This window comes from Saccopteryx bilineata, chromosome 3, assembly GCF_036850765.1.
Source record: "Saccopteryx bilineata isolate mSacBil1 chromosome 3, mSacBil1_pri_phased_curated, whole genome shotgun sequence".
Classification (NCBI taxonomy): domain Eukaryota; kingdom Metazoa; phylum Chordata; class Mammalia; order Chiroptera; family Emballonuridae; genus Saccopteryx; species Saccopteryx bilineata.
In genome coordinates this window covers 279,263,464-279,269,147 of record NC_089492.1, presented here as the reverse complement: position 1 = coordinate 279,269,147, position 5,684 = coordinate 279,263,464, and the positions used below count along the sequence as shown (strand labels likewise).

Below are 5,684 nucleotides of genomic sequence, written 5' to 3'. Positions count from 1 at the left end.
ATGGGAGTGGGCAGAAGAAACAGAATGGCAATGTGGTCACCGCTAATGCTCCTTGGAACAGAAAACGCAGGCAAACACTCTGGTGCTCCCGGCTGGGCCCCATCATCAAGCCTGTTGAAGTTGGATACATTTCTCTTGTGTTTCCGAGAGAGAGAGAGAGAGAGAGAGAGAGAGAGGCCTTGGTTCTAACCCTATTTTCACCACTCATTAGATGTCTGACCTTGGGTAAACAACGTGACCTCTCTGAGTTTCAGCCATCATCTGTGCAATGGGGAAAACTTGTGAGCTTGTCACGTGGTAGTGTCTCCCCAGCAGGAGATGGAGACATGTGAGATTACAAGGTGGTCAATTGACAGGGCGTCAGAGAACATGGAATCACAAGTGAGAAGAACACTATTCTTTCCTCGGTTCTCTCGTTGGCCCAGTCAAGGCCAGAAGCAGTTCCTGTTTGGTTCTAGTTTGTCTCTTAGGTCTAACACTCGCTACTCTCCTTTTTTAACAGAGAACAGGCCTCGGGCCCAGACCCTTATCCAGCTGGACCGTGACAATGCTGCTTTGTGTTCATTGTATTTCTTTTCCTGGTCATCTTCTGTTTATGGTCAACGATCCCAGCTTCCCACTTATAGCCAACATCACAACTTTCCTTTTATACTACACTGAAGTAACAATCTAAGTCAATTTTAAAGAAAATTAAGTAGACTAATAGTATAGGTGATATGCAGAAATGGCAAAAATTGTAAAGATAAAACACAAATGACTGAATTTTGGAGAACACTGTTAAAAAGGTTAGATTCTGACCTGTGGTGGTACAGTGGGTAGAGCGTCAACCTACAATGCTGAAGTCGCCAGTTCGAAACCCCAGGCTTACCCAGTTAAGGCACAGACGAGGAGCAAGTACTATGAGCTGATGCTTCCAGCTCCTCCCCAAACACCTTTCTCTCTCTCTCCCCCTCTCTAAAATCAATAAATAAAATCTTTAAAAAAAAAAAAATTAGAGAATGCTGCCATTTGCCTAGTACAGACCTACCATGTAGTAGTAGTTCGATAGATACTAGCTATTGTATTATAATTTTTTTATTATTAGCCTTGGAGTTTAATTGCACAGCTCACTGCCAAAGTATGCAGGCCTTCCAATTTCTTTTTCACAGTGCTCTGGCACTAACATAACATTCTTTTCTAATAAAAGAGGAGAGGAAGAAAAGGAAATAGATTAAAAAGATTTGAATTTACAGTTCAGGTCCCTCACTTACCAGATGTATAATATACCCTTGGGCAAGTCAAGTATCCTGGCCAAGTTCAAACTCTCCATAATAATAGCTACCCCCCTTTTTTAAAAAAAGCACAAATTACGTGCCAAGGCACTGTGTTAAAGGCTTTATATCAACCATCCTGCTTAAATCTCACAATAATCCTATGGATGAGGGATTCTTTTTTTTTTTTTTTTTTTTCTGAAGCTGGAAACAGGGAGAGACAGTCAGACAGACTCCCGCATGCGCCCGACCGGGATCCACCCGGCACGCCCACCAGGGGCGACGCTCTGCCCACCAGGGGGCGATGCTCTGCCCACCCTGGGCGTCGCCATGTTGCGACCAGAGCCACTCTAGCGCCTGGGGCAGAGGCCAAGGAGCCATCCCCAGCGCCCGGGCCATCTTTGCTCCAGTGGAGCCTTGGCTGCGGGAGGGGAAGAGAGAGACAGAGAGGAAAGCGCGGCGGAGGGGTGGAGAAGCAAATGGGCGCTTCTCCTGTGTGCCCTGGCCGGGAATCGAACCCGGGTCCTCCGCATGCTAGGCTGACGCTCTACCGCTGAGCCAACCGGCCAGGGCGGATGAGGGATTCTTATCTTCGTTATACAGATGGGGAAATAAAACTCAGTGAAGTCACCTGAGATACTGCAGGTCACACAGGAATGGCGGTGCCAGCATTCAAACCTTCATATTTCTGATTCTATATGTGTGTACCAGAGTTGATATGAGAATTACAAGATATATGATATATGGTAGAGAGGAGAACAGGCATAAATAGTAAATAATAATTATTCTGCAAAAGAGGCATAAATGGCTGCTCCTCGGTACATTTTGTACACTCCTGGCCAAGGCACCAAAGGAATGTGATTTCCTCTAACTGGGTCCAGAGATGCGCAGGAGGAGAAAGGGGGAACCAGCTGCTGCTTCGGAGCTAAGTAAGCGAACATCCGGCTTTCAGCATTTGCAGCAGGACTAGAACTTGCACCCCCCTGGTGATTTGCCTTGAAGAAAGACAGCTAATGAGGATGAGCGAGGGTGGGGACAGCAGCACATCTGCTCCTGCCAGCCACGTTTGCACTTGAAATGCTCAGGGCTGACAAGGAAAGCTCTGTGGGGAGGAATTACCATCCAACCCAGAACCGGGGCCACATGCAAAGCGCTTCTCAGCGCTGGGAGGCCAGCGGAGGCTGAGAGACCCGGCAGAGGCCAGGGCTGCAGTCAGAGCCCCGCGTCCCCAAAGAGCAAGGACAGCCGCAAACACAGTGCGATTAAGAGGGAGAATCGAGGTTCGTGCTATTCACTGTTGCCTGCACAAGACAGGTTCAGACCGCTGGTCCCACACATCAGCTTGCGTCGTGCCACTGACTACAATCATTACTGTGAGGTGAAATGTGTACGTTTTTAAAAAAAATCATCAGAAAAAGAGTGCCTGAAAACACTGGTAATGAGATTTCAGTGTTCCTGAAAACTAAGCTCTGGCAGGCTTGGAGAGGACATGGTTCATGGGAGGGAGCACGCGGTGGAAGCGCACTGGACACTGAAATAGGAGTGGGGAGGCAGGAGGTCTGGGCAGCAAGTGGAGTTCTTCCCTCTGCTTAGCAAGGAGGAAAGAAAGCTAGGAGCATCTTCACAGGAACGGGAAAGGAGAGAGGCTCTGTGTCCGAGAGACAGGAAAACGACAGTTCTGTGGGAGCATGGGTGCGATGGCTCCATTAATGGTGAGGGGCATGAGCTGAGGATAATGTTGATTGTGCTTCCTTGTGCGATATTATGCAAATGGACCCATAGGGGATAATGCTTCCAGGTTACCACTTGTCATATTCTAGTACCTTGCATTTTGAAAAGGGTTAAGAATAGCTGACTCAGCCCTTAAAATACCTGAGTGGGAGTCAACAGTTTTTGAACACCATTATTTCAGATCTGACTCATTGTGGGCAACATTAATTTCCTATTTACAGAAACCACTTTCTAACACATGATAGACCCTAGTTATTCAATTTACCACCCACAGACCTGTCAGATGTTACTGATGTCCGGAGGCTCTGCAAATACAAGCCTTCCCCACACATTTGGAAAAGTGATGCTCTTTCCAGTATGGGCTTAAAATGGTAGCGTTTGATGTTTGCCTCAATCACATTAAATTCTTAAGGGAGCCATGAATTGTTAAAAGACTAAAAAGTGCAGAAGGAAAATAAAAACCTGTATCAAAGTAGGTCAATCTATCAGATGATAATCTTACCACAAGATCGTCCCACACCAGCCAATCCCCCCTCTCGTCCAAGGTCACAACCAAATGATTCATCATCCTTGTTCACAAATCTGTACTCAGTGCTCTCTTGGTTCTATAGAGTTTTCAGAAAGTTGAGGACTCAAAAACCCAGCCACCTCTCAGGAGATTCAACTAGAAGACAGAAAATGGTCTAGAAACTGCATTTCCTTCACATACAAGACTATGCAGTAGAAGAAATAACTACAGGCAAAAAGTAAACAAACAGTAAACAGATTCCTTTCTTTCTTTTTTTTTTTGTATTTTTCTGAAGCTAGAAACCGGGAGAGACAGTCAGACAGACTCCCGCATGCGCCCGACCGGGATCCACCCGGCACGCCCACCAGGGGGCGACACTCTGTCCACCAGGGGGCGATGCTCTGCCCCTCCGGGGGGTCGCTCTGCCGCGACCAGAGCCACTCTAGCACCTGGGGCAGAGGCCAAGGAGCCATCCCCAGCGCCTGGGCCATCTTTGCTCCAATGGAGCCTTGGCTGCGGGAGGGGAAGAGAGAGACAGAGAGGAAGGAGAGGGGGAGGGGTGGAGAAGCAGATGGGCGCTTCTCCTGTGTGCCCTGGCCGGGAATCGAACCCGGGACTTCCACACGTCAGGCCGACGCTCTACCACTGAGCCAACCGGCCAGGGCCCAGATTCCTTTCTTGAGTCCCACGTTCTTCAAGTCTAGTTTTTCTTGTCGAGCCAACACATTAAAATAGACAACAGAGCTTTGTGATGCTTTGCATTAACGTACCTCTTGGTCCTATTATAGAATGAGGTGCTTTTTTTTTCTTTGACAGGTCCACATTTAGAGGTTATCAGATAAATTGAAGACAATGTTTACACATCTGTCAAGGGCTGGCTGTCCTTTTCAGATGACATTTACAGTAGCCTACTACCCCCCACTCTCTTCCTTTGTTGCTGTGATGTTATTTGTGCAATAAATAAAAACCATGAGAAAATTAAAAAAAAAAGAATATGATCTCTTTTTTATAACCCATTTTTATAACACAAAATTCAGAAAGAATTATATTACCATAAACCTAGACAGATGAACAATCCTGCCAAGTTAGCAGCCTTTCCCTCCCGAATTCACTATTACAATAGCTACTAAAATATTATAAAACAATAAGGGTCTTCTTCTTAAATGGTACAATGTGACCAATTTATGACAGCAGAATAGGTGTGGCCCCCAAGGCACCTTGTATCCATCCTAATTCCTTCTTCCCCTTCTGGCTTATCTCTATGGAGACAATTCAGTAGAGCTATGGCAACCTTGACAAGCGAGCATTGTAAGAGGAGCTAAGATGGTTGCAAAGAACTGAGTGACAGAGGTCAATGCTCTCAGGACACTGAAGGAAACAGAAGAGTGAACAACCTCACCAGTGGTGTCTCTTTGCTTCAATCTGTTCTCTACCCTGCCAGGCTGACCCTCCTTCCCAATATGGACATTTATTGCTTTGGGGTCCAGCCTCCAAGTACCAGAAACAATCCTGCTCTCATTTGGAAATCCACTCCTTCCCTGCTCTCATTCAATGTGGTTTGGTCAGAGCTGACCCACCCTGAGCTGAAGAATGAGGGCTGTGAATTTGAACCAGGCCTAAGCCACTTGGTGCATGGCATTCCTCTGGTAACAAATACTGAGAGGTGCACATGAACCAAACTAGGCTGTCCCAGACATCTAGACTCAATTCTAAGATTTTTATTGGTGTTGCTGGGAAAGTTATCTCTTTTTCCCTAGACTTCTGCCTTGAAAGACATGATCCTAGAGCTGTAGCAACTATTCTATCACCACGAGGGAAAGCCTGCAGAGAAAGTTGCCTACTCAAAGGTTGCAGAGTAGAGAGATTCAGGAAGAAATCAGTTACATCATTTGAGCCGTTGGATCAAGCTATGCCTAAAGTAAAGTCTATTCCTAGACTTTCCAGTTGTTTTAGTCAATAAATTCCCTTTTGCTTAAGACTATTTAGGATGGGTTTCTCTTTCTGGCACCTGAGGGTGCCAGGAGATATATTTCTCATGGCACTGATGTGCAAATGTTACCATTCATGATAAAAGAAATATCAACGGTTTCTTGTTGTCTAGCAGTGATTTTCAACCTTTGTTTTTCACGCACTCATGCACTAATTACTAAAGAAACGGGGCCCTGACCTTTTCTTCCTTAGTAACTAATTTATTT

At 46.0% G+C, this 5,684-nt stretch overlaps 1 non-coding gene across 1 annotated transcript; it reads right to left on the bottom strand.

Moving 5' to 3' along the window:
- Positions 1 to 4,078: 4,078 nt before the first annotated feature.
- Positions 4,079 to 4,154, bottom strand: TRNAV-GAC (transfer RNA valine (anticodon GAC)). The gene has a single exon. It is a non-coding gene; the product is annotated as a tRNA-Val (tRNA).
- Between the last annotated feature and the right edge of the window lie 1,530 nt (positions 4,155 to 5,684).